The sequence below is a fragment of the Aethalodelphis obliquidens genome, unplaced genomic scaffold (genome assembly GCF_003676395.1).
Source record: "Aethalodelphis obliquidens isolate GAN/ISIS:26980383/991018 unplaced genomic scaffold, ASM367639v1 scaffold88, whole genome shotgun sequence".
NCBI classification, from domain to species: Eukaryota; Metazoa; Chordata; class Mammalia; order Artiodactyla; family Delphinidae; genus Aethalodelphis; species Aethalodelphis obliquidens.
The window spans coordinates 3920094-3930662 of record NW_020838032.1 but is presented as its reverse complement, the minus strand read 5'-3'; the positions used below and the strand labels follow the sequence as shown (position 1 = coordinate 3930662).

Below are 10569 nucleotides of genomic sequence, written 5' to 3'. Positions count from 1 at the left end.
TCCCTTGAAGCTTCTCTCGTTGGCTTATAAATGGCTGTCTTCTCCCTGTGTCCTCACATGGTCTCCCCTCTGTACCTGTGTTCTAATCTCCTCTTCTTATAAGGACATCAGTCATATTGGATTAGGGCTCACCCTAATGACCTTAATTACCTCTTTAAAGACTATCTCTTAATACAGTCACATTCTGAAGTGCTAGGGGTTATGGCTTCAACTTATGAATTTTGAGGGGACACAACTCAGCCCATAACATGTTTGTAAAATAAAGCTGTTTTGTTACTTATAAGCAGTTTTCTAAAAATGGTTGTGGTAACATAGAATTAAATAGAAATAATTCCTTCACTTTATGCTAAAACAAGGAGTCGCTAGCTCCGCTCTTATTAAAAAATATAAATATGCAGTAAAGATTCAAAAAGAACACAGACCTGGAAGTCTGATAAGTACTAGTACAAACATCTGTGACAATAGCCAACAATTCCCAGTGATCACCATCTGTCATACATGGTGTTAAATTCTTATTTACTCCCTGCAACAACTCCATGAAATAGATACAATTATTATTATTATTTTACAAATAAATATAGGCTTGGAAGGTAAGTGACTTGCTCCAATCACAGGAAGTAGGAGAAGTAGGGCTGAACACCAGGTGCCTCAGGCTCCAGAAGCCAGACTAGTGGCTGCTTTGCTCTACAGTAAGTCCCCTACATACGAACCTTCAAGTTGCGAACTTTCAAAGGTGTGAACATGTGTTCACAAGTCCAATCACATAGGTTAGTTCACCTGTCTGGTGTATATTGCCACATGCATGCGTCCTCTACAAGTGGTTGTGCTTTTGTGTACTTTACTGTACAGTACTGTATAGAGTACAGTAGTACAGTATCTTTATTTCAAGCCTAGTATGTCTGGAAGCAAGCGTAAAAGCAGCGGTTTTTATAGCTGATACTGCTAAGTCTCCTATTGCTGACGATTCTCCAGCTCCCACCTCCTCTCCCTCCTCCAGTCAGTAACTCTTCTTGCCTGTTCACTGGATGCCAGCCCCTGTATGCCAGCTGCTATACTGTACTACTGTACTTTTAAAGGTACTGTACTGTAAGATTAAAAATGTTTTCTTTATTTTTTGTGTTTATTTTTTATGTATTATTTGTGTGAAAAGTATTATAAACCTATTATACAGTACAGTACTATATAGCTGACTGTGTTAGTGGGGTACCTAGGCTAACTTTTTGGACTTACGAACAAACTGGACTTAAAGACGCGCTCTTGGAATGGAACTCGTTCATATGTAGGGGACTTACTGTACTGGACGTAGTTCATACTCTGATGGTGCTCCAAGTTCACAGACAGCAGCAAGAGCCTTTCTGACCAAGGCCTCTTGGTGACCAGAAAACATGAATTCAGGTCTGGCTCTGTGTCCTAATACAAGCCTGGGCCACCATTTGGTAGCATGTTATTCTTTTCCTATATGCCCAAAAGTGGTGTTTTCATGAGGTAGAAATGAAACTCTTTGGTATTTTCTTGTATGGAATATTTAGATACAGTGAAATGCACAGACACTCGCTGGGTTGACAAATGGATTTACCTGCGTAACCACAAAACCTGCCTGAATTCTTGTCCAGCCTCTTATCAATTTCTACCAATTAAAGAGTCCAAGAACCCAGGTCGGTAACAATGAGGCATTTGCTTTTTAATCCTTTACCCATTTAGCTGAAGGACTGAGGTCTTCACAGTGAGATTTCAGGGTGGACCTTAAATGGAGAGGCAGCTGTCGGCATCTTGGCCTTGAATCCACATCACATAACGAAGCTGTGTACATCACAGGACCTTAAGGAAACAGCTACAGAGCCTGTCACCTGGGGTGCCTGTTTGAAAAGCTAATGTTGGGCCCAATCTTTAGGAATATTGATTCCATGGCTAGAGTGGCGCCCATAAATGTGGATTTTAAGAGAAGATCCTAAGTCATTACTCTATGCTTTGAGAAATGTTGCCTTGGGAGTGAAGGAAATGAAGTATGACACAATTTTGACAATGTACGATTCTGAGAGACTCTTCCAGCCCCCCACACACCAAATCAAGGGGTGTGTATTAGTGTGTTGGGGCTGCCGTTACAAATTACCACAAACTGGGTGGCATAAAAAAACAGAAACATGTTTTCTCACAGTTCTGGAGGCTAGAAGTCTGAATTCAAGTCACAGGCAGGGCCACGCTCGCTCTGAAGGATGCGAGTATAAAGGAGGATGCTTCCTCGCCTCTTCTAGCTTCCGGTGGCTACTGGCAATCCTTGGTATTCCTTGGCTTATAGCTACACCACGTCCGGTTTCTTCTTCCGATCTTCACGTGGCTTTCTTCCCTGTGTGGATCTCTGTGTATCCTCTCCTCTTACAAGGACACCAGGGGTTGGATCTAGGGCCCACCCTAATCCAGTATGACCTCATCTTAATTTACATCTTAGTTATATCTGCCAAGACCCTATTTCCAAATAAGGTCACAGTCGCAAGTACTGGAGGTTAGGTTAGGATGTGAACATATCTTTTTGGGGGATACAATTCAACCCATTACAGGTTCTATACTCTGCTACTCAAAATATGATGCTCAGACCAGCAGTACTGGCCTCACTTAGGAGCTGTTAGGAATGCAGAGTCTTGGGGTGTATCCCAGACCTACTGAATCAGAAACTGCATTTTTAACAAGATGCCTGGGTGATTAATCTGCATATTAAAGTTTGAGAAGTACTGTGTTACAGGTCCAAATAGTTCGAAGTAAAAAGGGACAAATGTTCTTTTCACACCTAACTCTGGGAAATAAGGGTTTGTGTTCCCTGGAATTCCCAGCTATATTCCATTTATCCAGTTGGAATCATCTCTTTAACCCCACAACAATAGATTCTTTTGAGAATTTGCTCTGTACTTAGTTTTACAGATGGCAGAGACTAATCCTTGTCCCCCATTATCTGTTCTCTTCTTTTCAGCAGTAGCAATCTTGAGTTTCAGTGGGACATGTGACCACCCTGAATATACTTTCCATTTTCCCAGCTTCCCTGGAAGCAAAGCCTGCCCATGTGGCTAAGTTACTTACAGCCAGTGGGATGGAAGGGGAAGTGGTGTATGTATAATAGTTTCTGGGACATAGCCTCAAAAGGAGGGGATGTATACTTTCTTTTCTCTTTCTTCCATCCAAATGAAGCAGAAGAAAGGAAATAAATATCAAAGTGGAAATCAGTGATATAGAAAACAATAGACAAAATTAATGAAAATCTGGTTTTTGAGAAGATTGATAACATTGATAAACTTCTAGACAGACTGATCAAGTAAAGAAGAAAAGACACATATTACTAATATCAGGAATGAGATGGGCGACAGCTACAGATGTTAAAAAGATAACAAGGGAATAACATAAACAATTTAATGCCAATAAGTTCAACAACTTAGATGAAATGGGCAAATTCCTGAGAGATATAAACACTAGACATAAACCCTAGCTCACTGAAGAAAAGCATACATAACCAGAGTAACCCTATATTTACTGAAGAAATTGTAATTAAAAACCATCTCATAAAGAAAACTCCAAGCTGCTACAGTCTGAATCTTTGTGTCCCTCCAAAATTTATATGTTGAAACCTAGCCCCCGAGGTGATGATATTAAGAGGTGGGGGCCTTTGGGGTTATTAGCTCATGAGCATGGAGCCCTCGTGGATGGGATTAGTGCCCTTTTAAAAGTGGCCGGAGAAAGCTCCCTTGCTCCTTCCACCATGTGAGGATAAAATGAGAAGTCAGCTCTCTGCACTAGGACGAGGGCTCTCACCAGAACTTGACCATGAGGGCACCTTAATCTCGGACTTCCAGACTCCAGAGCTGTGAGAGAGAAATTTCTGTTGTTTATAAATCATCCAGTCTGTTATTTTGTTACGGCAGCCTGAATGGACTAAGACACAAGCCCCAGTGGCCTTACTGGTGAATTTTAAAAAGGATTTAAGGAAAAAATAATAAAAATTCTACACAAACTCTTCCTTCAAAATTGAAAAGGAAGAATAAGCAATACTTTCTAACTCATTCTACAATGTAAGGCCAGCATCACCCTGATCCTGACACCAGTCAAAGGTAACACAAGAAAAAAAAAACTGCAGACCAATATCCTTCATGAATATGGGCGCAAAAATTCTAACATTTTAACAAGTTGAATCCAACAATATATTAAAAGAATAATATAACATGACCAAGTGGGGGTTATCCAGGAATGCAGAGTCATTTTAACATTTGAAAATCAGTTATTACAATTCACTATATTAGCTAAAAAAACAAGAACAAACAAATCATATGATCATCTTAATAGATGGAGAAAAAGTGTTTGACAAAATCCAACATTCATTTCTTACAAAAACTTGCAGCAAACTAATAGTAAAAGGGAACTTCTTCAATCAGATAGAGCACACCTGCAAAAAACCTGTCTGACGTCATACTTAATGGTGAAAGACTGAGTATTTTCCCCCTAAGACCGGGAATAGGACAGGGATGTTTTCTCTCACCACTTTTATTTAACATTGTACTAGGGGTACAGTTGGACAAGAAAAATAAATAAAAGGCATCCAGATTGGAAAAGAACAAGTAAAACTGTCTTTATGTGCACACAAGTGCATCTATCAGAACATTCCATCAAAATATCAGATGGAATTTGAAAAAAGAAATAAACAAAAAAAAACAGTAGAACCAAGAATTTGGCCATTTCTTAAAAAGTTAAACATATATCTACCATATGATCTAGCCATTCCACTACTAGATATTTAAACAAAAGAAAAGGAAATATTCATCCATGCAAAGACTTGTACACAAATGTTCATAGCCACTTTATTTGCAAGAGCCCCAACCAGGAAACTACCCCCATCCGTGGGTAAATGGATAAGAAAGAATGTAATATATCTACAGAATAGAGTACTCCCCAGCAATAAAAAGGAATGAACTATTGACACACACAACAACATGGATGGCTCTCAATTTTTCTGAGTGAAGAAACCAGACAAAAAGAGAATAAATATTTGTATGATTCCATATATATTTTAAAAGTCTACATTTTTTAGAATTGGAATTGTTGAAAGGTGATCAAAAGGTACAAACTTTCAGTTACAAGATAAATAATTACCAGGGCTGTAATGTACAGCATGATGACTGTAGTTAACACTGCTGTGTGATATGTAGGAAAGTTGTTAAGAAAGTGCATCCTAAGATGTCTCATCACAAGGAAAACACGTTTTTCCTTTTTGATTTCTCTTTTTGTTGTATCTGTGTGAAATGATGGATGTTAACTAAACTTATTGTGGTGATCATTTCACAATATATGTAAATGAAACCATTATGCTGTGCACCTTGATGAAATAAAATTTATATTTTAAGACTGGACAAGAACAAATTAAATATAAAATTCTCTTTGTGTGTCTGTTTGGGCCTCCTCCCTCCCTGATGTGCAGTGTGCATCTGCATTACACATTAACCAGCGCTCCTCAGAGATGGGAGAGCCTGCTCAACCGTAAAGATCTTTTTTTCTTCTTTCTTCTGATGCTAGTAATATAACTTAAAGAATAGCGTTCTTTCGCAGCTCTGTGGGGGGTCATGGTGACTTGCTGCTTGCTTTGTACGTGCTTACCTGGACTATGTATCCTTGGTGAACTTTATGTAACATATCAGTATGTCATTTTGATGTATGACCCTTTGTCTCAAAAAGTGTATTCGACTTCCAACAGGTGGAAGAGTTCTCAGAGCTTTCTGAGAATCTGCTTCCTCGGTTATAATTCTCAGTTTGGTTCTAATAAAATTCCCTTTTTTTCCTCTTAACTTCATAGTCAATTGAATTTTCTTCAACAACCTTAAATTTATACTGTGATGTGGGTCAACTCTATCTCAATAAAACCGGGGGAGGGAGTCTCGGAAATGCAATTTATATGGACAGAAAGCACATCGGTGGTTGCCTGGGGTTGAGGAATGGATGGGGAGGGTAGGGAGGGCCTTTTAAACATTGAGGTGAAAACTAAATTAAATTAAATTAAATTAAATTAAATTAAATTAAAAAGTAAACGCCAGAGTGAACTAAGGAGAAGTCCTAGAGGACATTAAGAGATGTGATTAGAGGTAATGCCCATTCCAGGCAAAGGTTTGCCTTTCTTAGCATTTCCTCATCCTGACGTGTTTATTAAAGAGGATGCTAAAAGCTGAGACAATTATATTAATGATAATTATGGGTGTATTTTCTACAAGCAGACGGTTTGTGGGCAAAACAAAAGAAGGGAATGGGAAATGAAGTTTCTCCCTCATGCGCTTCTTCCTAAAATAAAATTCTGCATTATTAATGTGGTAATGCATATTTTGGAGGGTAGCTAGTAATCTTTGCTTTAGTGGAATATGTATTTTCTAGGAGGTGTTTAATAGGAAGATAATTCTTGTAAGCTCCTTGCAATTATAATGCATCTTTATGAAAAATTAGAATTTTTAATATTCAAATACTTTAAATAGCTCTCAAAAAAAAAGAGAGAGAGATATGATTCTGCCACCTGTGTCTGCTAACTGGTGCTTATTGAAGTTGGTTCCTACCCTCCCACAAAGACTGCAAGACAGGGGCCTTATCCTTCTTGATGGTCACATTTCAAAGGAAAGGCTCCGTTTGAGAAAGACATTCCTGGGTTGTAGAAGATACATATACTTCTCAAAGAGACAGGACAAAGGACTTACAATTGCAAGTTTTCTAACATAAATGCTCTAAGAAAAGGGAGATGGGGGCTTATCAGGTCTTGGCTGGAACAAACAGTAAATTCTTTTGGCAGCCTGGGTTTTCCCAGGCAGGAACTTAGGGGGGCTGGGTCAACCCAGGGACACAGCATTAGGCTACTAGGAGCCAAGTTAGAGTTTGGTCAAGTCTCTTAGTGTTGGGGATTGGATGGAGTCTTCGTGTTGAGAGATTTTGCAATTTTCAATACATATGTCAAACATCAAATTATACACTTTAAATGTGTACAGTTTATTGTCTGCCAATCATACTTCGATAAAACTGCCTTAAAAAAGAAAACACAGCATTGTAAATTAACTATATTTCAATTAAAAAAAAGAAAAGGAAGGAAAAGGAAAAAGTCTTGTTGGTTGAGATCTCAGATGGAGGAGGGAACCAGAAATTCACCTTCTTTCTTGATAAAAGAGTTTCTTTGCTTTGGGACCAGACGTGACCACGGCATAGGGTTAAAAAATACCTTGCTCAGATGCAACATTTCCTAATGTTCTCAGAAATAACTTAGTGTCTTTGTAAACAACAATAGCCCCAGGATCCAAACCTTGGCTTAAATTGATCTGATGGACAATTTGACTTTTTTTCTTACCAAAATGGAAGATTTGCAATACTTCCTGATAATTTGCTCTCGAAATTTAGCATAAACTGTGCCTTAAGAAGCGGCGTAAGTGCTTTTGAATTTCATTTTTTGAATAGGTAATACATTCACATGATTCACACATTAAATATGTATAAAGCTCCCCCTCCTGCTCTTCATCTAACCAACTCCCAGCCTGCAAGAAGATAGTAAATGCCATTAGTGTTTTGTATATCCTTCTAGAGTTTTTCATGCATGCGCACTCTACTCTATACCACTGATCATTTTGTCTACCATTACGCCAATACCATGGTGTTTTAAATAGTGTAGCTATATAATATTTCTTGAAATCATGTACCGTTAGTTCTTCAACTCTGTTCTTTTCCAGACTTGTTTTGGCTCTTCCAGGATCTTTGCACTTCCATTTGAATTCTAGAATCAGTTTAGAATCAGAAAAAAAGCATGCTGAGATTTGGATTGAGATTGCATTGAATAAACAGACACACACACAGACACACACACACACACATTTTTGCTTCTCTATACCGCAGATGAAGAACGCTACTCATAGGTGTCTTAGAAATTATTTTAAGTTAAATTCAAAAGATACTGAAAGATAGTACGTTCATACTATAACAAATTCAAAAATAGTGAAAAGTATGTCCCATCCCACTCACCCCCCTCTCCAACTCCTAGTCATGCAGTGTTTGTCCCTAAAGGAAATCTCTGTTACCAGTTTCTTGGGAATGTTTCTGTGTTTATTCTCTGCATATTTATATCCTCTTCCTCCCCATTCCCTGCTTTCGGCATGAATGGGAACACATCATACACACTGTTCTGCTCTTACTTTTGTCAGTGTCCAGTGTGTTCTGGGCTTGCTCCCTGTCAGCACATATGGCTCTGCCTTGTTCTTTTTAATGGGTGCACAGTCCTGACCTCAGTGCTTTAAAGCCATGTATTTCTGTGATTCATCCTCTCTTTGCTTAGCTCTGGAGTTTGTGAGGACACAGGCTTGACTTTGGCAAGCTGGGTATCAGCTCAGTGCCACTTTTCTATTCCACCCCATCTTCTTGTGCACTTGAGGGTCCAAGCGACCGTGAGTTTACTGAGGGCAGGGACTCCAGTCTCCATAGTTATATCCTCCACCACAGGTAATGTTCTACAAAGAGCAGATACAAAGAGAGAACACAGCACAAAGTTTAGATCCAACCAGCTTCAACTTTGTAGAGCAAGCAAGAGGGACTCAGCAAGAATTAGCATCCTTTCAATTAGTGAGAAGGTGGTGTCTTACGGACAGAGTCTGCATACTTGAAAGGCTGCTCTGAGGTCGGTGATAACACCCCTCTGTTTGGGTGTTCATTTATACGGAGTGTTTGTCTTCTAGAACTTCCTCCCAACACCCTTTAGAAAGGATTTTGAAAGTAGTGGAAAAATCAGTATGTGCAGCCACTAACAGGGAAAAAAGCCAGCCACGGTTATTCATGGTCATTTTAACAATCAAGCCATGTTTGCCCTGTGGGTGAGGGGGAGAGAAAACAGGCCTGTGTGAAGCATTTTCCACAGCAGAGCTCAATTGACCTGTCAAAGAAGGCTGGGTCACTTCTCCCGCTGAGCCCCCTCTCTGGCAGTGTGTGCCTTTGTTGGGAGCCAGCTGGGCCCCCAGACTTTGGCAGTGTTCCTTTGGACAGAGTGATGGAACAGCTGTTCATTCATGAAGAAAACTGGCCGTCTCCGTAACAATCAGTGTTAACTTGACTCCGTTGAGATGTCTGAGTGGCCACTGGGTCTCCTGGCCTGGCTGCCATCATGCCTGTGGCTTTTAATTGGGTCCCTTGAGTGTTTGCAGGACCGTGAAATAGGCATGACCTGGGTCAGCTCCCCACTAGAGTTGGGACCCTTGAAGTTAAGGAACCTATGGATGAGGCAGGGCGGTTTTCTGAGTCTCTTCTAAAATGATTTTGAAACCGATGGTGTGTGTGTCTGTAAGATCTAGCCTGGAGGAAAGTGCTGTGTTCAGTTTGTGACTTACTCTCTTGGTGGCCAGCTTTACATGTTGTCTAGCTTTTACCTTTATTACTTTATTAAGTAGCTGTCACAAGAACGTGGACCATTTCCTCCATATTTGGAATCTTGTTTTACTTGATACCTCTAGATATGTGTCCTAGGGGCAGGACAGGAATAAAGACCCAGACATAGAGAATGGACTTGAGGACACAGGGAGGGGGAAGGGTAAGCTGGGACGAAGTGAGAGAGTGGCATGGACATATATACACTACCAAATGTAAAATAGCCAACTAGTAGGAAGCAGCCGCGTAGCACAGGGAAATCAGCTCGGTGCTTTGTGACCACCTAGAGGGGTAGGGAGGGTGGGAGGGAGACACAAGAGGGAGGAGATATGGGGATATAAGTATATGTATAGCTGATTCACTTTGTTATAAAGCAGAAACTAACACACCATTGTAAAGCAATTATACTCCAATAAAGATGTTAAAAAAAAAGAAAAAAATCATTATATGTGACCCAAACTGGAAAATAAAGTGAATAATAAAAAAACTAAAAAAAAAAAAAAAATGTGTCCACTTTAGAGATAAGAGCCTTGAGAATTAAAAAGTACGGACAGTTTTTACCCTTCAAACAAAACTGACATATTTAAACATTGGTAATCAGTAAGATTTGTCAGTATGCCTTTCAATAATCATCATAGTATTTACAATATTTATAAATCATAAACATAAATGCACATTGCATTAATTTATTGACAATGTCCTATAAACCTAAATGCACCATGAATGCAAAATAAATTATTAGAGTTCATGAGCAGTACTTGCACCTGTTGAATTTTTTATGACCTTCAGCATTCAGCCCCCTGTTCAAAGAGGAGAGCAGCTTTGCAGTAGAAGATTTTGCTCTAGCTGAGGACTCAGGTTACTGAAGAATTTCAGTTTAGGCCTTAGTGGATCCGCCTCTTCTTGGTTACTGTAAAAGTCCACAAGACTTTGTTTCCTTGATATGCTAGACATTTGTCTTGATAAAGCTCCGTCAAGGGGGCCTGAGAGAATCTCCCTGGAAAGAAAACTACAATTTGTTGATGATAAGGATGAAGGTGAGGGTGATGATTACAGTGATATAGGCGTTGTGAGATGGCCGTAGCTTGAAGAAGCTCATGGCAAGGGTGACAAGCCACAGCAGATTTATGGAACCTGTATGCACTTACTCAGTGGTATGGGCTGAGTTGA

At 39.6% G+C, this 10569-nt stretch overlaps 1 long non-coding RNA gene across 1 annotated transcript; it reads right to left on the bottom strand.

The window, feature by feature from the left end:
• Positions 1–6974: 6974 nt before the first annotated feature.
• On the bottom strand, positions 6975–9560 carry LOC113613494 (uncharacterized). The gene is made up of 3 exons (XR_003430276.1): positions 8181–9560; positions 7692–7765; positions 6975–7529 (listed from the first exon to the last, which is right to left on the bottom strand). It is a non-coding gene; the product is annotated as an uncharacterized LOC113613494 (long non-coding RNA).
• Between the last annotated feature and the right edge of the window lie 1009 nt (positions 9561–10569).